General features: G+C 45.3%; 1 long non-coding RNA gene across 1 annotated transcript; it reads right to left on the reverse strand.

Annotated features, from left to right (window-relative positions):
* Positions 1–726: 726 nt before the first annotated feature.
* Positions 727–19,156, reverse strand: Gm46201. The gene is made up of 2 exons (XR_001779691.1): positions 19,118–19,156; positions 727–1,071 (listed from the first exon to the last, which is right to left on the reverse strand). It is a non-coding gene; the product is annotated as a predicted gene, 46201 (long non-coding RNA).
* Positions 19,157–26,244: the final 7,088 nt, after the last annotated feature.

The raw sequence follows: 26,244 nt of genomic DNA on the forward strand, positions 1-26,244 counted from the left end.
AACAAAAAACACTGTCACATGCTCTGGAAAAACATCAAGGTCATGACCACAAAGTCCGAGGACAGTTCCATATGGAAAGAAACTAGGGGGATGTCACCGTAAGCCCAACATGTGGCCCTGGACACATCAAGAGCCCCTCAGAAGCTTTTCTTTGCTCATATTTGTTAAATTGCTGTCAATTTTTTCCTAACATCTGTGAGCTAGAAAATTTATACTGTTATAACTCACCTAATTTTGATCATCATAAGAGCATGCATAGTTCTCAGGGAAATGTACATTGAAGTATCCACTTGTGTGGTGTGTGTGTCTGTGTATGTGTGTGTATATGTGTGTGTGAGCATGTGTGTGTATGTGTGTGTGTGAGTATGTGTGTATGTGAGCATGTGTGTGTGAGCATATGTGCATATGTGTGTGTGTGTGAGCATTTGTGCGTTAGTGTGTGTATGAGCATGTGTGTATGTGAGCATGTGTGTATATGTATGTGAGCATATGTGTATATGAGTGTGTGAGCATGTGTGTGTATATGTGTGTGTGAGAACATGTGTATATGTTTATATGTGTGTGGGAGCATTGTGTGTGTATGTATGTGTGTGTGAGCATGTGTATGTGTGAGCATGTATGTGTGAGCATGTGTGTGTGTGAACTGTGTGTATATGTGTGTGTGCATGTGTGAGCATGTGTGTGTGAGAGCATGTGTGTGTGTGTGTGTGTGTGTTTGCTCATCCATTTGTGGATGGAGACCAGAGGTCATTCCTTAGTTACTGGCCACCCTTTTGAGAGGGGCATGTTCTCCTTCTCAAGGACTCAGAGCTCGTTGGTTAGGTCAGGCAGGCCATCCAGCAAGATCTAAAGATCCCCCAGGGCTAGGATTGCAAGCTCAAATCACCATACCCAGCTTCTTACCTGGATGCTGGGGATCAAACTCAAGCCTTTAGGCTTTCAAAACAAAAACTTTACCAGCCGAGCTTCTGTGTGGAAATGTGTCGTGACAAGGGCGCATGTGCCTTCTCAAGCCGCTCAGAAAGACATGATGTTGCGTCCAGAGGAAGGATAGTGGGCACAGAGGTTGGTCTGTGGAAAGGTAGGTGAGAGATATTCAGAAAATCTTTCCATTCAGTGACATCTTTCCTACAGATCTCCAACAACTTCAAAATAAACACATCTTGAAAAGGGGGTACCCAAAAGACTAAACCTTCCCATTGTCCAGGGATTCTCTGAGCATGTGAGGTATGGGACTGAATTCCTCTAGGATCTTAGCTACAAGATGACTCTCTCTTTAGAGACAGCTCTGTTGTCACATCAAGACAGCACGGTTTTCTTTTCCAAGAGAGAAAAATCCTCTCAACTCATCAATTAGGCCTTTAATAGAAGAGAGAAACACTTCAAAATTGGAAGACTACTCTCTCATCCAAGAGGACACAGCCACCCCTCACCTCTTTCCCCTCTCTTCGAAACAAATGTCCATCCACGGTTACACTCGTCATCTGACACCCACTCACAGACTCCTTTTTGTCTGCCGGATTTTCACAGGCTCCTAAAGAATGTGGTGAATTTGCTGTTTCTGAATGTGGTTCATTTGCACAAAATTCTTCACCTCCTTTCTCCTTCCATGTTTCCATCATCTGTGACCTTTTCCCCAATAGGCTGCTCAACAGCATGAACAGAGAATGAGGGAAGGGATGGGAAGGGTTAGGGGAGGGGGCTCCCCCAACCTCTCTCATCAGTGGAAATTTATTTAGTTAGCGCCTACTAGGCACCAACTAACAGGACCGGAAGACCCAGGAGGGAGGAGGCAAACCCAGCCCTTCCCTCACAGTGTGCACTGGGGAAGACAGGCAGAGGATGCCAGTGAAGCCTAGAAATCATGGCAAGGGTGATGGGGGACAAACCCATGGGAAGCCGGTCATGGCAGGGGTAATGGGGGACATACCCATGGGAAGCCAGTCATGGCAGGAGTAATGTGGGACATACCCATGGGAAGCTGGTTTATTCTGTAGGGGTCAAGGAAAATCTTAACCTAGATGACGTCTTCTTTGTTGGTTAGGTCAGAGGAAGTCGAAGAAGGAGAAGAAAAGAGAATTCTTTTCGCTCATTAAAAATAAACATCCTTGTTTTCTCTTGAAAACCAGCAAAACAGCACTGTTGGTGGGATTGCAAAGTGGTGGGCCAGCTATGGAAACAGTGTGAACGTTTCTTCAATAAACTAGAAATAGAACCACCACAGGATCCAGCAGATGCACTCCTGGGTAGCAATGAGGAAACTGAGAGCAGGGTCTTGGAACAGTTTCCATATCCATGTTTCATGGCAGCATGATTCAAGGTAGAGAAAGGTAGACGGTTCCCGGGTGTCTGCAGCAGATGACTCAAGGGACAAAAAGCAAACCAAATGCACAACACGGTCCTGCCAGCCTTGTAGAGGTGGAACTCGCACCACACACTATATCATGGATGAATCCTGAGGATAGTATTCGAAGGGAAGTGAGTTGAACACAAAAAGACTAACATTGTATAAACTACTTCCATGAGGTGCCTAGAAAAGTCAGGGTCACAGGATATGAGGTACAGCATGGCTGCTGGGGCTGAAGAAAGGGGGAGCCTGCAGTGTGACTTAACAGATATAGATATTCAGTTCCGCAGGATGGAAAAGATGTGGGGATCTCATGGGTTGGTTGAGAGGTGGAGATGATGCTCAACACCCCACTGTGCACAGGACAGCTGCTAGTTGAAGACTGTGTTCCCCAAAGTCCATGTGCTGGGACTTAACCTTGACACAGCAGTGTTGAGAAGTGGGGCCTTCAAGAGAAAGGACTCTGCTTCAGAGCAGTGTGGATGCACTATAACATACTAACCCTGACATTTCAAAGTAGCGGAAGGGATGGCACAATGGCTTAAAGCACTTGCTGTTCTCAGTGCCCACTGTGGCTGGCTCACAACTGTCTGTAACTCCCGTTGCAGAAGATAAAATGACATATTCTGGCCTCCTCAGTATCCACATACATGATATCTCCCAACACACACAACTTTTTAAAGGTGATTGAAGTGATAAATTTTATTCCATGTAAGGCTTATTTTGTTTTGTTTTTATAATAGTCCCCGCACACACCCCTGCTGCCACCGAACACTGAGTTCCTATCCACAAGGAAGTAACCTATGCCAAGTAAAAGGGGTGTTTATCTGATAGGAATGGTGGTCATTATGTTGATTGCGTAATGAAATGCCCTGGTATTCTGTGCCTGATTTGGTTCCAAGTAAAAGAAAAAATAACTTCAACAATAAAGGACCAAGATACATGTATGTAAATAGTTTTGTAAATATGATTGGTTCATAGGTATAAAATAATAAAACATCTCAACGTGTTTGTTTGCTAAACCAAAAAAAATTTTTTAAGATCTCTCAGTCAGCCTTGGCTGGCCTGGAACTCGGTGTGTAGACAGGGCTGGTCTCAAACTTATGAAAAACTGCATGCCAAAAACATATTTAGTCTTTCAAAATGTTCCCAACACTGCTGCTTCTAAGCCCCAAACCATGATGATCGTGTACTCGTCCTCTGAAACTGCAACCCTCAAGTAAACGCTTTCCTTTGTAAGAGTTGCCTTGGTCGTGGCTTCTCTTTACAGTAATAGAATAATAGCTAAACAAAACTTATTCCTCATCTCTGGACCCCTCCTCCATGGCCTGCTCAGCCTCACCAACACCAGGCATCTCCAGTGCAGAGGGACACAGGGTATCTTTCCACCCTTGCCCAGCCACTGTCACTATCTCCATTTGTTTTTGATCCCTCCAGAGCAGGGACAAAGAGAGTTTGTATTCAATCAGCACCAATATACCTGACGTTGTTGGAGGGAGACATTCCAGTGGATATTAGATACTCTGTGGATACTTTGCCGTGACAAAGGCAATCCACCAGCAGCCTGCTGATCGCCATCTCTCCCTATATCCCCTCCCTGCTCCATGGGAAGGGTGGCTCATTTCAGGATAGACTGGCATGAATCCTCCATCCCTTCTCTTCCAGTGTGACCTCCTCCACTTTGTAATTCTGACATGCCTTTCTAGCCAGCTGCCCATCTTTATACTTCCCCGCAGCCAACAACCCTTGGATCTCCTAAGACATCCAAGTACCCCAACATATCTGCTCCAAGTATGCTCAGAGCCAAACTACTGAGGGTCTGCAGCCTATGAGCTTGCACAGCATCGCTTGGATGGATGCTGAGAAACCACATTTTCATCTTTATCTAAGCCCAAGAAAAGGGACAAGTGGTAGCTTAGGATTTCTTACACATAACAGTAGTCCTCAAGGGCAATGTCACCTTTCTCTCTCTTCCTAGGGTCATTTGGCAATGTCAATATACAAACTTTCATTGTCACACCAGGAAATCTAGGTGGATGAAGGACAAGATTATTGTTAAACATCACACAACACCGCACAACTGATGTGGTTGTTATATTCATCCCCAAACCCACACCCTGGAAACTTGGTCCCTAATGCCAGAGTGTTGAGGTCTTCAGGGGATGAAGGCCTTGAGGGCTCTGCCAATGTTAATAGATGAGTGTGGCTCTCTTGGAAGTGAGTTTATTCTCTTTAGAGTGGGATTTGCCCCAGAGTACTTGTCCCTCTCTCCCACTGCCCTTCAACATCCCTCCCCACACACATACATATGACAATATAACTAAGGACCACCTCAAGGTACTAGCACCTTGACATTGGAGTTAGCAGTTTCTTTTCTTCTGAAGTTGCTAGGTTATCATATACTGTTATAGATGAAGATGGCTGTCCTTTCTGATGAAGAATTATTGAGTCTTCAACACCAACAGGGACAAGACTGAGAACCTTGGGTCTATGGCTTCTTTGATGATGAGAGGAGGGGCAAGGTACCTAAGACCATCGGATCTCTGTCAAGAACAGAAAATGGCCCATCAGAATGTCTGCATTACTTTACATTGAGAGCTTCTGATAGAAGCAACCCCAAGCCGAATTTGCAGCAGTTTCAGGCATCTTCAGAAACTCTTTCCTGGACTTTGTCCTCACTGTGCTGCCTGGCTGTGGAGGCTGCCTTTCTTCCTGTTCAATCCATCTATCTGTCCCTATGTAGGACATAGGACAGAAAAGAGAAAGGAATTCATTTCTTCTCTCTTTGCTGTTGTAGTATATGTACGTGAGTACAAGATCTGTGCTTGAATGTTCTCACGTATGTAGGCACATGTATACGTGCTGGTACATATGGGTGGACATCTGTGTGGAGACCCAAGGTTGACACTGGGTGCCTTCTTCAATCACCTCTCTACATTATAGACTGAGACATACTCTACTGACTTCAAAGCTAACTTTCTCAATTAGTCTGACTAGCCAGACTGCCCTGTCTCCCTCCAGTGGGCTAGGTTCCTGCCTTCGTCCAGCATCGACCACTGGCCACATCTGAACTTGCGTGTAGCAAACGACGCAGCTGTGGTGAAGTGAGAGAGTACATACGTGCACAGGAGAACCATTGTACCCCATTGCTGGCATTTCAACTTGCTGAGATTTCCTGAGTGAAGACTGTTTTTGTGATGCTGAGGAGGGCGCTCCTGACAGGTTCTGCCATGGTTCTATGTCTAGAGCTTGGTGCCAGAAGATCCAAAAGCTGTCAAGTAACTAGAGGGCTAGACAGGCAACCTCTCCCTATATCTGAGAACAGGACACAGGCATAGAGATCAGACACGATCACAGGCCAGGGATTTAATCAGTCCCGCCTCTGCCATGAAGCCTCAGCAAAAATGTTGAACAGTACAGCTGCTGGTAGGACTTCCTGGTTGGTAGACATATACTCTAACTCCATGGGGCAGAGGCTTCTGTGCTTAGGATCTCCAGACCTTGAGCTATATAATGATATGACATGACATGATATGATATGATATGATATGATATGATATGATATGATATGATATATGATATGATGATATGATACATTATGATAGGATAGGATAGGATATATACAAATAAAATTAAAATAATCACTAAAAATACAGCGGTTTCTGAGTGCTATGACCTACTCTGGTGCTGCCCTAGCCCTCAGCCCCTCGGGATGGAGATAGAGGGTAAGAAGGCTCAGAGTCAATGACACAGATTCTGGGAGTCAGGTGAGAAGCAGAAGCAGACTCCTTTATTGTGGATTTAGGGCGTGCCTTTATACCCTCCATCTGGGCCCAATTGGCCCAAGACTGCTTGTTCTATGTAGCTGGCACCATCTGATTGGTTGTTCTGGTCATGCATTCTGTTATCATTTGTCTCTGGGTGCCAGGCAGACTCTAGGGTTAGCAGGCACAGAAGCTACGGTTACATATGCATGTGGCCCAGTGTGGGCCTCCAATCAAGGTAGGCTGACTCACTCCTCCTACAGTCTGCCTAATTACCAAACCTGGAGGGAGCGGTGGTGGTGGGAGTCCATGCATTGGCACCCAAGTTGGACAACACTACAAGCCGTCTTGCGACTCTGCTTGCAGCTAAGGGCAGCCCTGTTGAGGACGTTGTCTTTTCCCTGTGGAGATTCCAGGTGGGTGTCACCTGACTTGAAGCATTTATAGCTGGTGTCTCTGTTAATCATGATTGCTTGTCTCTGACCGAAATACCTGACTGAGGAAAAAAAACCCAAACTTAAGTGAGGGGAAGACTCACTTTGGCTCACAGGATGAAAAGGATTTTAATCATCACACGGGAGGATTCGAAGGTGGTGACATGGTGGCAGAAGGGCACATGATAATGACCCAGGAAGCAGACTGGACACTAGAATGTGATGTTTGGCTAAAACTTTCAAAGTCCTATCCCTAGAGTTCCTGTCATTAAGCCAGGCCCCACCTCCAGAAGGTTCTACAGCATCCCCAAACAGAAGACAAGCATTCCAAGCATGAGCCTTTGGGGAATAACTTTTTTTATTAAGACCAAAAACATTCCGTTCTCTAAAGGCTCATCAGTGTTTCAAAATGCAGAACGCCGTCGAATATCAAGAGTTCTCATCGCCTTAAGAGCCCAAAGTTCAAAGTATCTCTTGAGACTCAAGGCAAACTCTTTTTTTTTTTTTCTTAACTGCGAGCCCCAGTAAAATCCAATATATGATTGGAATGTATATTGGAAAGTCCAATATACAATGGAACATTCCAAAAAGGGAAAAAAGGCTGGAGAATACAAGGAAAGATTGGACCAAGGCTGCATCCCAGCAGGGGAAACATCAGATCCTGTGGTTCCGAGTCCAGCATCTGGGGCACACAGTGTTATGACGTGAGCTCCAACAGGCTTGGGCAGTCCCGCCCTACAGGACTGCCACCTGCGATACACATGGTCTTTCTTTGAGCCTGGCTCTGTCTTGCTTGGGAAACTTTTCCTTGCAGACATCCCACATGCCCGGCATCTCTAACACTGTGGTGTTTCCACAGCAATGCAGGTTACCCATTCAGTTTTACTGAGCCTCCCTTCCCCCCATTCAGTCTCTCACAACTTTCCAATCCTGCTCACACTGCCTGACCTCGTACTTTTTTTCCCCCAAACTCTTGATGGTGACTTCCATGACTGCATGCCTGAAAGACCAGGGCCACATGGATAGCATAGTTTTGCTGCCAGTTTGAAAGTAGCCACGCCCCCCGCCTTGGGCCGTGGCCGCCTCTGAATGGCTGTGTGACTGAACCTGGAAAGCAGTTCCCCAAGCATCCTTAGTCAATCAGAGCATCCCTGCATGTAGGAAAGTCTTTCCAATAAGAGTGCATTTTCACACCCTGGAGCCTTGACACCCCCTCCCCCTGGGGCACCACTCCTATTGTCCCAGTGTAAAATGTTTTGATTCCTTTTAACACCGTTCATCTCTTGAGCAGCTGAGGCTACTTTTGTCTGCACTTGCTTTGGGCACAGGTTTGAATTCACTGGGACTCCCAGTCTGAGTATTTCTGAGATCTTCCTGTTCAGCTTTTAGCGGTGAATTCTCACTGTTGTCCTGACGAGAAAGAGCCAGCCATAACTGTGCTACAGGCTGAGCACTGTTCTGTCGTGAGATGCCCCTCGTTTACAGAAGTTGCCCTTCTACGTTTTAGTCCAGCCTTACTCAAATTTGCAGAACGTAGACAAAATATTATAAGTTCTGCAGTGGAATGTAGCATGTCCAATTCCTTGGAGACGTCCTTCCTTCTGAAACCTCACGAGTCAGACCTTCACCTTCCACATTTTTGTCACCTTTCTGGTCTTTGATATGTCCACCAGAATCACCACTAGGAAGAGATTGCGACACTCTGGCATTTCTCTAGTCCATACTTCCAAGCCCTTACACATTCGCCCTACAAACCAAAACCTGCATGGCCAGGTTTGCTTTCAGTGACCAATCACATCTCTAGTACCAATATTCTGTATCAGTTGCTTTTGTGTCACTGTGACAGAGACAACGTGAGGGAGGAGAGAGCTGTAGTTTAAGAAGTTTGTAATCCATCCCAGCTGAGAAAGGGCACCACAAAGGACTAGGTCCGTGGTGGCAGCAGTATGAATAGCAACTGTGTAAAAGGTGGCAGACCAGGAAGCAGGAAAGACCCAGGGGTGGGGGGAGGTAACCCTCAGAGGCCCATCCTGGTGGTCTGCCAGCCAGACTCCATCTCTTACAGGTTCCATGGCCTCCAAAAGACATACACCTCTGGGAGATAAATCAAATTTAAACCATTACATTGTCAAACCTGACATTAATTGTGGGAGAACAGGCTTTAAAATGTGTTCGTACATGTATAGTGATGTCTTTATTAGACAATCACTATACCCATTTTACAGATGGGAACCTAGATTGAAGAAGTTGAACATTCTCAAGGTCACACAACAGAATGTAGTGGATCTCAAGTCCACATACAGATTTGCTTAACTGCAGAGTTGAGGGTAATAGACAGATCAGCATGTTGCCAGCGTTCCTCTCCCTGGGCATGTGAATGAGACCCTTAGTGTTGGGCAATGCAGAGTCCTGTCGGCACTTCCCAGGCATTTCCAGCCTTGCCTGATCACCATAAACCTGAGACATTTATTTAAAATAGGGTTTCGCATGCCCCTCCTTTGAGAAGCCTCATGCAGGCAGCTTGGGGCAGGTCCTGGGGATTTGTGCATCCAACAAGTGCTTCAGGGGATTATGGGTCTCAGGCAAGCTTGGCAGTCTGCTCTGTGCCTACTCTTGCAGCCTCTTTATTTGGGTTATCATCATTCTGTCCCACAACCCAGCCCTTCTGCTATATCCCAGCACTCAGAGCATTTTATTATGGAACATTCTTATGCAGATGTTCTACGCAGCTGTAAGCAACTGCTTCCCAGTCACTCCACTGAGATTCTATCTGCCGCCCGGAGAATATCAATGAATTCATCAATATGAATCCAGCTCAAAATCCACAAATGGACTCCTCCTCACCTCTTGTTCCTGGGCCTTCCTTCTCTAGCCCGCCACCCTCCAAATGCAGCACCCAGGGTTCCTTGAAACATATCTACTCCATTTTCTTCCTGATTCGACATTTACTCATAAGCATTTACTAACAAGTTCTTGTACTGTTCTTTTGTGTTTTTCTTTGTTTTTTTTTTATTTTTATTTTTTTATAGAGTCTAACTCTGGAGCCTAGGCTAGTCTGGAAATCACTGTGTAGCTCAGGTTGTCCCCAAATTCTTCATCTTCCTCCTTTGGTATTCCAGGTACTAGGGTTAGAAGCATAAGCTGCCTCAGACCCTCATCTTCTGTTTTAGTATCAATACTTAGCATCAGTACTTTCTGCTTTCATTCTGTATGCCCTTGACCTCTATAAACTACCCGGTAATAGAAGGAAGATTCAATACTCAAAAAAAAAAAAATGGCTACAATTATGACCCCTCTGGAGTGCTTTTCAGGAATGTTGTGAGCAGTGGGGATTTATTCTCCTTTCCTAAATATGGGCTCACATTCCTGACTACTTCAACTAGCAGAGCACGCAGAAGTAAAGCCACATGAGTTCTGAGAGCAGATCCTAAAAGGCAGTTCAAAAACCACCTCGCCCATTATGATGCTCACTCTGCATCTCCACGGGGCCATGCAAGCAGCTTCTTCCCTAGGTCGTCTTGTTGGAAGAAAGCTGAAGCTAGCTTCTACCCAAAGATCAGTTTGAATGACCCTCTGATTGCAGAGAGAGAAAGAGATGTCCACCCAGCTCTCACCAACACTAGTCCTTCAATATTCAGGCTGTGACCACATGAAAAGTACTAAACCAGTCCTTTCCAAATCCAAAGAATTTTCTCTTCCAAAGAAATGAGAAGATAATAAAACCATTATTTTAAGCCAGAAGATTGTTGCATGGTTTTTTTTTAAATTAGGAATTTTCCTCGTTTACATTTTCAATGCTATCCCAAAGGTCCCCCATACCCACCCCCAATCCCCTACCCACCCACTCCCTCTTTTTGGCCCTGGCGTTCCCCTGTACTGGGGCATATAAAGTTTGCAAGTCCAATGGGCCTCTCTTTGCAGTGATGGCCGACTAGGCCATCTTTTGATACATATGCAGCTAAAGACAAGAGCTCCCGGGTACTGGTTAGTTCATATTGTTGTTCCACCTATAGTGTTGCAGTTCCCTTTAGCTCCTTGGGTAATTTCTCTAGCTCCTCCATTGGGGGCCGTGTGGCCCATCCAATAGCTGAATGTGATCATCCACTTCGGTGTTTGCTAGGCCCCGGCATAGTCTCACAAGAGAGAGCTATATCTGGGTCCTTTCAGCAAAATCTTGCTAGTGTATGCAATGGTGTCAGCATTTGGAAGCTGATTATGGGATGGATCCCTGCATATGGCAATCACTAGATGGTCCATCCTTTCATCACAGCTCCAAATTTTGTCTCTGTAACTCCTCTGGTTTCTCTTCAGATCGTATAAATCTTTCGCCTTATTGCATGGTTTTTAATGCAGCAATAGGCCCTGTTAGGTTGAATACATTAAAAAAGGTTTTATTTGGGCTAAGATTGATTCATGAAGGGGGCAGCTCTCAGAACCAAAAAATAAGAGCTCTTGCTTTGCAGCATCTGAAATAAAAAGCACAGATAACTTGACCAATTACAGCAAGATGTTTGTCTTTGGAGGCATGGCCTGATGGGTGTGGCCTGTCACTGGCTGAAACCCAGCTACTCTTAAAAAGTTGTGCTCTTAATTTAGTTTCTATTTATTTCCTACTAAGTTAGGTTGTCGTTTGTAAACTTAGGCTGATCTCATGGCTGCCTGCTTCCCAACAGCTCAATATGGAAGCAGAAAGTAATTAGTATTTAGAAGCTTTTGACTGCCCGACTGAATGCTTGATAAATCTAATCATTAAAAAAAAAAAAATCAAATAGATCAGGTCTTATCTGAATTTGGAAACGCCTAGGTTCCAAGAGCGGGACTGTGTTCCCGACTTGGTGGACAGAGCCCTGTTCCCAGCAGCAACTGTCTTGTGCTGGCAGGATGGGGAGTTAGGGGAAGGGAAAAGACATGGCAAACTAATGTGACAGAGCTTGTCCTTGCGAAGCCTTAGCTGCAGATAACAAGCAGCCCTCCTCACACAGATTTAGACGGGGCTTCTTAGATATTTTCTACTTGTGACCCCTTTGTACGGGAAGGATTTTTACGTGCCCCAGGGTGTGCATGTATATAAAACAGGTATACAAGCAAACATCATAACACAATTATCTTAAACCAATTACTTTATATACATATATTTACCGTTCATTAAAGATTAAGGCAAATTTGCATGGTAATGAGATGGATAGATTTTTTTTTTACTTTTGCATAAATTTAAATATTTTTTTTAATATCTAACACTGTGAGATGCAGTGTATCTCCCATGTTTTTTCAGATTTGGTTGATATTTCAATTTTATAATATTCAATGCTGAGAATGTCACTGATACAAATATAGAGTACAAAATGGGAAAAGGATGTTTAAGGCCATTTCAGAAACTAAGTCTTAACCTCAAGCTAAACTGCACTGAGTGACTTTTTTTTTTAATGAAACTCAGATTAACAATTCAAACAGCAATTTTTAAAGTCAAACATTCCAGCGCAGCACAGTGTAAAAGTAGACTGGTTTGATGGCCATGCACTAAGCAGCAATGGCAGAGGTATTAAAAGTCCTTGTTTGCCATACCTAAGTTGTTCATTTTGCCAATGGTAGAAAACTACGTACGATGAAATGCAGAACATAGAATGTGCCCAATCTGAGCAGAGGTCTTGCAGGCAGCACTTGCTGATGCGGTGTGGTCTGACCACACATGCAGTGCAAAGCACTCCTGCTGCGTGTTCAGACCCAAAACTGCAGGAAAGTCTCAAAATGCAATGCAGGCAAGCGCTGCTCGATGTACCTGAGATGCACTGCTCCCTCTGTTTTGAATTAATTTGTGATCATAGTAGGTCCAGAAACCTTCTACAATTAACACTTTTTCTAATAATCACACACACACAATACCATAAGGAGTCATGGCCCGTGTTTTCCTAAGCTAGGTTTTACACAAACTGTGGCTTATTTTCTCATCATATTAAATATCATTGGGTGATTGTTAGGTTTTTGCATAGCGTGGGGGTGTGGTCAAGAGGACACTGAAATGAATTACAGTGGGGGGTGTGAGATAAGGAGATTATTAGGAAAGCTATTAACACCATGGAGCCAGAGATACAGAGAAGCAACAGAATGGTGGGGACTCCAAAGACAGTGTGGCCCCAGTGCCAGAAACAATATGGCATGGTCTCTGAATTCTCTTTTCAGAGACCAAAAGGAAGAAGTAGGAGTCTGGCCTGTGCATGGGGCCACTTCCTGACAAGACAGCAGCCAGGCTCTCCGATTCCCAGGCAGGAGTCAGAGAAGGGAGTGGAAACAGAATGTGTTATGCCGACACCCACTCTGGTACTAACACACTCCTCAGGTGAGAGTCCTGGCACCAGGGTGTCTGTTAGTTAGGGACTCGCAGATGACTAGGTGGGGACCTGTTGGTGTTTGAGAGAAAACCTGAGCAGAGGCTGGACCTAATACTACCTTCTTACAGTGATAGTCCTATGCCATCTTGGGCACCAGACTTCCAACCCTTTGAATGTTTTCACCAAAGTCCTAAGAAGACGGCCACACTGCCCTAGGGCAGGATAACCCTGAAGGGTGTGCTGTGCTGGATCTCGGAGCCCAGAGGAGCATTAAATTCTAGTTGTCCGTGGGCAATCACGCTAATTCACTCTTTATTGGCTTCTTCCCTCCTTGCCTCATGTTCTTTTCTTTTATATTTCCTCTCCCAAATAAACAACGTGTGTTCTGTGAGGCTCGTGCAAGGAAGACAGAAAGCAGCAAGCTGTGATACCACAGACTAGGTGGGAACCTGAGGAGATGGAGGCAAGGCCTTGGCTAAGGAACTCAGGCAGAGAAGTGAATGTACAGAATTATGCTGTGCCCTCCGGAAAGCAGATGTAGCTGCTTCAGGAAGCTGCACTATGTTCACCAAGTTGCCCAACAGCCGAATCTCCGCTGTCACTGCTGCGATTAGACTATGTCCCCATAGCCTGCATGTACTGCAGTGAGAGGTGTCTGGGTTGGAGGCTTTACTGTCATGAAGGACTCAACAGCATCGGTTCAGAGAGTGAGCTCTGGACCAGTTTCTGAATTGTGATCTGTTTACACAGCCAGACCATCCCTAGGATTTTTGCCTCCTTCACGCTTGCTAATTCCCCCTTCGCTGCCATGATGTGAGGACCTCATCACAATCTGGCAGATACTCACACTGAGCTCTTGGGTCTCCCAGATTCAAGAGCCTAAGTAGACTCCTTTCAACAAAAGACCCCGTCTCCAGTATTCTGTGATAGCAACAGAAAGTGAGCTAAGACAAACACAAATGTAGTTACCTCTCCCCAAAACAATCTTGGTGTGTAGACATTGGCATGTATGAATGTGTGTGTGTTCAGGTGGTAAATGTCTTTATTACTATCTCCCTTATTTTTGAAACATGAGTTCTCACTAAACACGAAGCTCATCAACTGGATGACCAGTGAGCTTCCGGAATCCACCCGTCTACTCTCCACGAGTGCTGGAGTTAGGGACACAAACCACTCTACCCAGCTTTTATGTGGGTCTTGGGAATTCAAACTCAGGTCCTTATACATTATAGTAAGCACTTAACTAACTAAGCCATTGCCTCTCCCAGCACCCACCCCCCAAACAATCTTAATGATTCTCCACTCAAAGAAAAGATAACTCCTGATGCCTTATGTCTGAGAACTTCCTCCTATCAAGGAGAGCCACCTGGGAACAGTTCCCATGGTGGACATCTAAATACCACCCCACCACTACCACCACCAAGCGTCTCTCCAACAGACACATCCATGGTGTCCTGTGTGACCAAGGGCCACTTTCTTCATTTCTCTGTGACTCCTCTGGAAGCACCTGTGTTCTGACAATACCGCCTGTGGTGGTTGAATAGGTATGGCCCCATAGATTCATGTGTTTGAACGCTTGGCCTTAGGGAATGGCACTATTAGGGAGTGTGGCCTTATTGGAGGAAATGTGGCTTTGTTAGAGGAAGTATGTCACTGTGGGAGTGGGCTTTGAGGTCTTAAATGTTCATCCAATCTCCTCCTGGTTGCCTTCAGATTAAGATGTAGAACTCTTGGCTCCTCCAGAGCCATGTCTGCCTGGATGCTGCCATGCTTCCCACCATGATAGTAGACTAAACCTCTGAAACTGTAAGCCAGCCCCAATTCAATGATTGCCTTTAGAAGAGTTGTCTTAGTCATGATGCCTCTTCATAGCAATAAAGTCTTAAGCCATTGCCTTTCAGATCACTTCAGAATACAGTGCCTAACAGGAAGGGCTACCTAAGTTCTACTCATCAATAACCCATCCCCTCACCTCTCTGCCCACACTCTCTTCCACACCTCTGTGAATGGCCAAAATACCAACTCCATCAGCCTAATGTTTCCCAGACCACTTGCTTCTCATGATTATGTCTATGAGGCTTATACCTCATTACAAGAACATTGCACTCTAATAGCAGTGGGGTCATAAACAGAGGCCCAACTCACATAAAACCATTATAATCATGGCCCTGATTTAATCACTGGCTAGTGGCCTCCCCTGTGGTTTGACCAAGAGCCAAGCAATAGTCAAATGATCAAACTTCAGATGCAGAGCCAAATTGACTATGTGTTAAACGGTGGCAAAGTCTTAGATTATAGTGGGGAGAACAGAAAGATGTAGACAGAGAGGTAGACTTTCACAGTGTCAGAATATCCCATCCATGGCTTCCTGGTTAATTGGTCCATAAAATAACCAGGCTTGTTAATGGATAATAGACTCATTTCTAAGAGGCCCCTAGATCAGGCAGTCACTCTGGGATGCTGGCTCTGTGTTTAGAGCCAAGACAGATCCTCAAGGTGACATGAAGGTAGACTCACTGTGACTTTTGTCTTACTGATTGCTTCCAGACACTCAGCTGCTTAGAAAGAGGGCCTATGTCACCAGATCAGTAAAAAAGGAAGGTATGAAATTCTGAGTCTGGGGATCCCTCTCTGAGGAAAACTTAAACAACACTTCATATAAAAATTGCTGCTATCACTACTGTGGTTTGAGTTTGTCCCCATAATCCACATATAGCCTAGTACTGCAGTGTCAGGAGGTGGAGCTCAGTGGGAGGTATCTGGGTTGTGGGGGTTCTGCCCTCCCACAGACATGCACGCAGGCAAAAAGCCAGCACACATTTTTTAAAAAGTAAATCTTTAAAACATAATAATAAGGTAGGGAGGCTGTTACAATTAAATAAGTGTCCTTATGAGAGACAACACTGTTCACTTGATTTCCATCATGTGAAGACACAATGCCCAGGTCTTCTTTGCTGGAGAGCCAGCAGATTATGGCAGCATATGTGCATCTCTTCTGTAGACCTGCATGGTATGCTACCCATACCTGCATATTTAATGAAGAAGAGAATCAAGGCAGCTTTGCTGTGAGTGTGCTCAAAGTACTTTTCCCACTGAAAATAATTCTCAGTGGGAACATTGGTAGACTTTGGAGAACAGTTCCAGCAAGAGAGAATAGTTGAAGCCTTCCTGTCATCTGATGGGCAGTGTCTTAGACTAGTACTGCCTCTCCAATGTTTGCTCCAGAGAAAGATGCACTTCATCTGCTCAGGGATGGATAAGGTGGGAGGAGTCAGCACCTATATGCAGACCCAATGGAATGATTTCTATTTGGATCTGAAGGCTATCTAAGCCTTGTGACTTGTGACTGAGGACCACAGTTCCTAGGGGAAAACACATATCCACATGTTGTTAAAAAATCCCAGAGCATATGCAATAGAGCCACTTCAACTCTTTGTCACCTGCACAGTTTGGAAACAAGGAGCTGAGGTTGGATGGTATTGTGTGTAGCTTTTGCTACCCCACCTTAAGCCCCAGGTGGACCACACTACCAGTCCCCACCTGGAGAATACTGGGTCCATGGATGAAAAACAGAAACACACACATTGCTCAGTTTCAACTTGCCTTATAGCTCAATTACTGTGTGCCTCCAATCTGCCATGGCTAGTGTGCCCTACACAGTACTCCCAGCTCAGCATCCTAAATCTGACCTCAACTTCAGTTGCTCAGTCACCTTCAGTCCCAGCTCAACACCCCAACCTTCCTCCTGGAGAAGTGGTTCATGGCCACTCTGCCCGAGATCTCACATGGCTGGTTGGCTTTTTCTCCCTCCCAAGCATGGCAAACACTCCTTTCCTCTCAGTTCTACTGAGTCTACTAGCTTGTCTGTGGGGACTAGGAAGTCCCGCCTACTCCTCACAGCTTGTTGGCTGCTAGCATCTTTATTGATAGATCAAGAACCAATTGGGGAACAGGAGAGAATTAAGAGTTACATGAGTCTTGAAACTTCAAAGCCTGGCCCAGTGACACACCTCCTCCAGCAAGGCCACACCTCCTGATCCTTCCCAAACAATTCCATCTGCTCGGGACCAAGTATTTAAGTAAATGAACTTCTGGGGGCCATTCTCATCCAAACCACCACACTCAGGAAGGCTGAGGTGATCCCTTCAGTGTCCTGGTCAGCTCTGTAATGAGCTGCAGAAATATTTTCAGTATCCTCACCCAACACATACAGATTTATACACATATACATAAACTTACATGTTATATGCATGCACATACAAACTACACTCTCAGGTACACATGTGCAGATGCCCCATGTAAAGACAAATACTCACCTTCATGTACTGTGGACTTCACATCCAGACACTGTCTAACTGCATAATTCCGACCCTGGGAAGAATGCCTATGGGCCTCCACTGAGCTGTGCCATCTGATCACCAACTCCTGCTTCCTATAACCCTCAGATTCCAGAAATTTCTTCCATGATCCAGACAGATCTAAATCTTTGTTTCCTTTCGGTTTATAACCTCTTGTTGGTGTCCTGAGATTAACAGTTGGAATAAAAGCTGTCACTAACATCTATATAAATTCTGTAGAAAGAACATGACATGACTCGATGGAAAGGCATTGGAACTTGCTCAGTGTTCCCATAGGAGAACAAGGACCAAGCACACACATAAATCTCTCCTCCACCTTCATTATGCGAAATGCAAAACCTCAAGAAAATAGGAATAGATCAGATGTAGCGGTACATTTAAGAAATACCAGAATCCTGAAGTAAGGTGCACATTGCTGTAATTTGTTGCATTAACTCATTTTAAAGTATTTATTGTGTTATTTGAGCACCCACTCTTTGCCAGTATGGAACTGGCTCAAATACAGAGCAATAGAACACAGAGGTGTATGATTCAATTAAGCCAGCAAATACATCATGGACTTCAGAAACAGGCCTATAATAGGGGTAGGCTTTGTGATAAAAGTGTCTGTTCCCATTAGAATAGGGAAGGGAAGGACTAAAGAGATGTGTTAGCCATTAAAAGCTAAGGCTTGCAGCAAGAAGAGGAGAGAAAAGATCTGCCAATACATGGTATTGATAAAACTGTTCATATGTAATGGTGAAAGTAAATAATTGCTACTTGTTCAAAACACTAAACCTGGTGCACTAGTGTTCAAGATAAAACCCAAAACTCCACACTCCACACAAGCACACTCAGCAGCAGCATGGTCAGTGAGTGGCTGGTGGCACCCCTTAACTCTGCCCCATAGGAAAATGCTCCGAAAGCTTATGAGTTAACTAACCTAGAGCATATAACACTGTGGCAAACAAGAAAAAGCCTGCCATGAACGAGATGGAAGGTGAGGGCAAACTCAACGGTTTATCCTCTGGTCTCCAAATGCTCTCTGAGGTATACGGGTTCCCTCACGCATGAACATGTACACATGCATGGGAAAACACCACACACATGCACACACGCACACACACACACACAAACACCACACACACACTTTCTCTCACACACACATATACACATACCACACCACACATACACAGACATACACATACCACACACCACACACCACACATCACACACCACACACACATACACATACACACACACCACCATACCATACTACACATACCCCCCCCCACACACACACTCTCACACACATATACACACACCACACCACACCACACTTACACATACATACACACACCACACACACACTCACCACACACCACACACCACACACATAAACATACACACACTACACCACACATACACACACACACCCCACACCCCACCCACACACATACACACACACATACACCACACCACACACACACATGGGGGGGCAATAATACCTGTATAATACCTGCCATAATCGTAATAATGGGACTGAGTCAAGTAAGTTGTAACTACTGTTAAAGGCCCACAGTACAATCAGGCCTTGACAATACATGAACACCTCTAAATACATCATCACACTGACATTTTTAACAGCCCAGTGAAGGCAACTGTCTTGCTTAAGGTCATGTTTCATGTGTGAAGAAACTGGGACCCAGAGAAATGAAGCAGCTAGCAGGAGGTCACAGAGCTCTTACAAACAGAGATGGCATGCAACCTGGATTTCTTCTACCCTCATAATAATGCCAGGTCAGCAGGCAGGCTTCCTTTGTTTTGTAAGAGAAGAGACGCTTGCCCAGGGTTGCATAACAGCCCAGAATAAACCTGATTTCATCTCCAACACAGTTTCAGGACTTACTGAGTCAGACCCATAGCCGACTGCTCAAACACAACGTCTAGATGCTTCCATCTTCCACTGTCTGCGAAATAGATAGCAGCAGCCATTTTCATAGGTGCAATAAATCTAGAATGACTTAAAAACAAAAACAAACAAACAAAACTAAGCTGTAGGACTTGCACTAGAAAGCTCTACAGTCCCCTGTAGCCAGCTGGAGCCTCCATGTTGGAAGCTCTAGCTAAAGAATGAGGGGAGGAGGAAGAGAGACAAGTACCACACACAGTAGGGCTCACTGAAACTCAGTGCTAGAAACTGAACAGACATTTAAGGTCAGGAATGGCAAACTGAGTGTTTTGACTTGTTTGCAGTTGTGTGTGTAGCCTGAGTTCTCTCTGACAACTCAAAATTTCAACAAAAGCTCAAACACATACAAATGTCAGCTAACCTAGACCTACTATGTGCCAGGAGAAATTCTAGGAATTTCCACAAACAAGCCCATTTAATCCTTACCGTAAATTAATTGTGGTTCTAATTTCTAGCTGAGGAATCTGAGGCATAGAAAGGTTAGTTAAGAGGCCGGGTCTCAGAGCTAGTAGGTGGCAGACACAGGCAAATCTGACCTCAGAGGTTCTGGTCACAGTCTCTACTCTGCATTGCCTCCTACACATGGCCAAGGTAAAGGAAGGCACATTCAGAACAGAGAAGGAACTGGGAGCCAGATTTAGGAGGCTAACCTCAAGTCAACCATTCTAACTGGTGTTCTTGAGTAAACCAGCAGTCCAGCAGCCTCCACAAGCAGGGCTCCAACCTCCATCCCAGAGACACACAATGGTGAGTGTCTTAGGGCTTTACTGCTGTGAACAGACACCATGACCAAGACAACTCTTATAAAGGACATTATTTAATTGGAGCTGATTTACAGGTTCACAGATTCAGTCCATTATCATCAAGGTGGGAGCATGGCAGCATCCAGGCAGGCATGGTGCAGGAGGAGCTTGAGAGCTCTACATCTTCATCTGAAGGCTACTAACAGAATATTGGCTTCCAGGCAGCTAGGATGAGGGTACTAGAACCCACACTCACAGCGACACACCTACTCCAACAGGCCATACCCTCTAATAGTGTTACTCCCTGGGCCAAGCATATACAAACTACTTCAGTGGGGAATAGAACCAAACAAAGGAACGCAGTTCACCTCTGAGGTGCAGACTCAAGCGTCAGGTTTAAGCCGAGGAAGAATGGGAAGAGAAGCAGATGGGTCTGTGCAATTGAACAGTCCTGGTCAAGACACAGTTTGCTTGATCATCATTGTTATGGTTTTGAGAGGTGACCTGAGGAGGAAGGCATTGCCTCTGCCGTAGCTGAAGGCATTACTCTAGTTTCTAACAATACCAACAACAACAACAACAACAATCTCTGCTATAGGACACAGCCTCTCTCATTACAGATGCAGTATTGTAGGGGCACGGGCAGGGGTCAGGGTTGGGAGTGGGGATGGAGGTGGGGTTGGGGGTGAGGGTGGGGGTAGGGAGGGATAGGGATGGGTTCTTGTGTGGAATTTCAGGCTGGTATCCAGTCGAGCTGAGGTCTGAACCCCGATCCTACATAACATGGTAGGCGTTCCCTCATGCTCCTGGAGCTCCGGCCCCTACCTAAGTTACCACCTCCCACAGCCCCCACAAGAGAAGAATGATCAGTAGTCACATAAACAATGGCCCAACTTCTGACCTTCAGGCTAAACTCCTCCCCAGTTACCTAGCAACAGTGAAGACCATAAAAAGGGGTGCTCAGCTCCCACCACACTCTCTTACTCTCCCGCCCTTACCTCTTACCCCTCACTCTTACCCTCTCTCTCCCCTCTCTTTGTCTTCTCTCCTCTCTCCCTTTCTCTTTGTTCTCTCTCTCTCTCTCTCTCTCTCTCTCTCTCTCTCTCTCTCTCTCTCTCTCTCCTACCTTCTCTCTTTCCCCCTGCATTTCTATAATAAAGCTCTTAACCCATAGAGTGTTTCTGCTCCTTCAAGGGCCGCTGCACACTCTGGTCAGTGTTGCGAACTTCTTCCCCTATTCTCTCTCTCCCACAACCCTGGGGCTTTAGCAAGGTAGCTCCGGGAGGAGGGGAGCCCCTTGGCCACCCCCGGAAGAGTAGGATAGAGGAATGCCCACCCAGGGATAAGTGGATAGGGTAGGTAGCAGCCCTCCCACGCCTGACTGACCAGAGAACAGGGAAGCTCTGGTGGGGTGTGGGCCTCTTTTCCCTTCCCCCCACTTCCCCGGGGCCAGCCCCAGCCCCCCCTTTTTATTTTTATTTTTTTTTTTTTTGCTCCCAACAGGTTCTATCCCATGAGGCTTGGCTGCTCTGGAGTCTTAGAAGACCACAGGTTTAAAACAATGACTTGCCTTTGTACTTTTAGCCTTGCAGGGGCATGAGGTGGTTTAAGGGGTGGGATCTTCCTTAGGTAATTAACGTATACCTATGAAGGAGAGGTAAACAGGCACAAATGGGAAGGCAGAGATGCCAAGTTTTCAGTCTGCGTGTATTTACCTTATGGACCCAACAAGTGATAAATCAGCAGCTGAGGGGAGGAGGGTTGGTTGGATTTTTCCAGCAAAAGCAGTCTCTGAACAGCTGTTTAGAAAATGATCTTGGTAATATCAAGAACACTTAGGGAGACATGAGCCTGTGGTGCTGCCGTTAGTTCATTAGTAGAGTGTGTGCTGACCATATTCTAGGTCCTGGATTTCCCAGCACCATAAAATTAATAATAATAGTAATAATAATAACAATAATAATAATATGATGATGATGATAAGTGTTTTGACTTGGGCTGCTTGGGAGCTGGAATGGGTTTTGAGCCAGTCTTACCTAGATCTCAAGGTTTGGGAGCTAATGTTCTGGCTGAGGATCTGATTGCCTGCACTGCTTCCCTAGTCAGAGCTATTAGAGCAGTGGTTCTCAACCTGTGGGTCAAGACCCCTTTGGCAACCCTCTAACTCCAAAATTAGTTACATTACAATCCATAACAGTAGCAGATTCACAGTTATAAAAGAGCAACAAAAATAATTGTATGGTTGGGGTCACCACAATATGAGGAGTTACAATGTTAGGAAGGTTGAGAGCCATTGGTCTAGAGGTTTCCGTCCTAATATGTGCTGGGGTTGTAAGATCTGATTTGGCTATGTTCTTGTCTGTTCTTGGCAGTAGGACTCAAGGGAATGCTCTCACTTCTGCTTTGCTAGCCCCAAGGGGAACAACACAGGGAGAACTAAAAATACAGAAGTTGGATTGGGAGTCAGCTGTCAGCTCTAAGGCTGCTATTGCCTAACTGGAGAAGAGGGTAACTGTTCTGACCGAGTGGATTCCTCAGACTTCACCCTCATCCCACACCACAGATGTCTAATTGAATGTGTTGTCAAAGAGCTGTTAGTATTTTGTTACTGTTACAGAATACGTGACATAACTTTAAAAAGGAAAGACATATTTGGGCTTATGGTTTTAGAGGCTTCAGGTCATGGTACAGAGAATAGTTGGGGGTCCGAGCGCAGCAATACACAACACGAGCAATTCTGTTATGGATGTTCTGTGAAAGCCTGCATCCTACAGACAGCCCATCATGGAAGGAGAGAGAAGGAAGGATGGACATACATATTTGAGTCCTTCTAATTCAGCCAATCAAATCAGGGTTTTCTTATCTCATGGGGAATAACTCAATGGGCAAAATACATCAAGTATATTACCCTCTGGTACTTCAGCCTCCTGAAAAGTGGGACAAAACTTCTCCCATTTTCTTCATGAAAACAGGAAAACCACGAGGGGAGTGTCTCCTAAAGTCCTGTCGGGTCAAAGCGTCCAACTGCTCATGGCTGAGTAAAAATTCCTACCTACCTGACCGCATGCTGATGAGAACAAATGACCCTTACTGACTGAGATCTCCTCTCAGAACTGGCCCACAAAAATGTCCTGTGGGGCTGGCACTGTGTGCAGCCAGCATTCTTTACATAGCTCTCTGGCTTAGTCCAGTTAACTATCCCTCACCTCCTTTCAAGGGGAGGGTTTGTGATTTTAGCTACAATTTTCTGCACTACCCAGTCTCAGTAACAAAAAGAATCTCTGGCTACTCCACACTAAGACAAATACATGATCAAGAAACTCAGCTGCTTCCAGAAACCTCTCAATGAGATCTAGGAGCCCGTGAGAACTGTAGTACCCTAACAGTGTGTCCTGACAGCAGCCAAACTCCACACACACACACACTTCTCCTCCTCTTCCTCCTCTTCCTCCTCCTCCTCCTCCTCCTCCTCCTCCTCCTCTTCCTCCTTCTCCTCCTCCTCCTCCTCCTCCTCCTCCCCCTCCTCCTCCTCCTCCTCCTTCTCCTCCTTCTCCTCCACCTCTCCTATTCCTTCTTCTTTTTCTTCTTCCTCTCCTGCTCCAAGGAAGATACACAAGTTACCTTTTTTATTGATGAAACAAAATATCCTCTGAAGAACAACTTAAGTGCAGGTTTATCTTGGCTCACAATTTGAGGTGCAGTTTATAAAGGAGGGAGGGATGTGGTGTGGTGGTAGCAGCTTGACGCATGTTGGTCATGTTGCATGCACATTCGGAAAGCAGAAAAGGATGAAGATGAACGTTCGTGTGGAGAAAGGTCATGAGAGGAAGTCAAAAGTTCATCCAAGGAGACGATGCAGCCTGGTTGTCAGCAGGTTTGTACTCTGGGTCATTTGCTCAGAAGGCAACGGAAGCTCACAGATGCGCGGATGAATGGGATTCTCAATGACTTTATTCATCCCATCCTTTCCCCAGGCCAGTTAACAAACTATATACTAGGAGTATTGAACTTGCCACCACTTAAATCAGATGCCTGTATGCATTGCTGAAAAGTCTATTAATGGCTTCCCATTGCGCTTTAAAAGTTCTCTTATCTTGGTAAGGGGACACCTGCAACTGTATCAAGCACACCTGCAATTCTGAAGTTTTCTTCTTGCATAGTTGAGGTCCAAACAGGTTTCTCTGGTCCAAGGACAACTCCCCTCCAAGTAAGAACACAGAGATTTAGGTTCCTTCCATCTGCAGCTCCATCACCTCAAACATACAGATTCTAGTGGAACCATATTGAAGAAAGAACATGAAGGGCTGAGATGGATGGGGGTTACCACTGGCTAAAAGTCAAACACATAGCCATGTGTGGACGCAATGAATGATGGGAAATATAGCTTTGTGTCTGGGAGGATGAGGAGAGCTAGCAAGTTCTGCCCTCTGCAGTTATGGTGTCTCTCACAATGTGGTTCTTGTTTATGTCTTCAACCTTATCTACCCACACTCCCACCCCCTCCCCCACCCCTAACCCTAGCCCCAGCCCCACCCCCCACCTCGACTTCACTCAGCCTCAGTCTTGTTTCTGCTTCTTAAGTACCCGAACTTGACCTTCTGCATGTTTACCTGCGTAGAACCTGTGTACTTGTTGGTCCTTATTCTAGGAGACTATTATGACTGCTCTCCCACCCAAGCAACCACCATCTTGGATAACCCTCTTTGCAAAAGGATTGCTCCAGCTGGGCTCTTCATTTTTCCTGTTCCCTCAGGGAGGGCTGGGGAGGGTCTCATCTGATTATCTGGCTGTTGTCACTATTGTATGCAGCTCTGTCTCCACCACCCACCCAGACCATCCTTGTGGCCTTGGGAGTGAGGCTACAGTGTATAGGTAGCTGAGGGACCACAACACAGGAATGGGAACTCTATCCGTATGGCTGGATAATTCCACACTCTTGTAAGTAAGACATCAACTGTATGCTCTGTAAGGAAGCCGAATAAGGTCACTGATTCCCAAAAGTGAAGACTGTGGTGGAATTTTGCCTTGATCTGTCAATGTGACCTTAGAAGAAGGGGCAGGCATTGTTTATGTCCTCCCTGGGAAGGAATTTTAGCAACAGAGGCTCTTCCCCAAACCCAGCAAGAGATGGTTTCTTATAGGCATGTCTCACGGACCTCAGCTTCCTTTTCTTTTTCTATTTCTTTTTTGGGGGTAGGAGCTGTTATTTTTTCCTCTCACATATTACATCCCAACTGTATCTTTCCATCCCCCCTCCCCAGTCTCCCCTGACTCTCAAACCTCCCCTGTCCCCCAGATCCACCCTCCTCTCAGAAATGAGCAGACCTCCCAGGGACCTCAACCAAACATGACATAAGATGTTACATTAAGACCAAAAGCCAACCATCACACCAAGACAGAACGAAGCAACCCAGTAGGAGAAGAAGTGCCCCACAAACACTAGACCTCAACTTTCTATCCTTCCCTTTCCCCTTATCTGACCTTGTTCTCCTTTAAAGCAGTTGGAATTATACACAATTATATTATTTATTCGGTTATTGTTTGTCCTGTCCATCAAGTGCAAACATCAAAAGCATGAAAATTTGATATTGTCCTACACCAGAGCACACAGTAGGGATTTCATAAACAAGTAATGGACAGCATTGAAAAAGACTAACCCCAGGGTCTCACCCACCCGTCATTCTCCCAGGCCTCCTAGGGCAGCCTAGAGCAAGAGTCAGGAGCAAGCTTCACAACAACCAGCCCAGTGTCCAAGCTCAGTTCCATGTGACCTAAAGTGGCAAGTTGCTTCTTAAATCTCAATAATCATAGCTATAAGTGGATATTTTTCTTTTACTCAGCCTCCTTTGCCGTGGAGGTCAAGAGTGATGTCAGTGGGCTGCCCTGCACGTTTTAAGTGTTCAAACAAACAAATGATAGCTACCTAGAACTGTAGGTATAGGCAGACTTAAAGCACTGTTTAGGTTTCCTTGGGAAAAGACTTGCTCTGTACCAAGTTTCCAGCTAGTGACAGCTTGAGTGACTGAAGTGATTGCACTGGAGTCACAAGAGAAATTACTTTCATTCTTGTGGTACGAAAGCATGGAGTCTTTGCTGCTGTGGAAGTAAAATTATATTATGAGATGCCGACCGACCTAAATTTGAATTTCAAACATACAAACAACAACAACAAAAAGAACTTTCTTTCAATTTAAGTATAGCCCTTGCTCTGATTTACACATTAACTTGTGCTTTTTTTAATGGTATAGACTATAAAAAAATGTGTTTTACACTGAAATATGTACTGTACCCCTAATAGAAGCCAGTGACATCCTAATGAGC

Source organism: Mus musculus, chromosome 10, assembly GCF_000001635.26.
Source record: "Mus musculus strain C57BL/6J chromosome 10, GRCm38.p6 C57BL/6J".
NCBI lineage: Eukaryota > Metazoa > Chordata > Mammalia > Rodentia > Muridae > Mus > Mus musculus.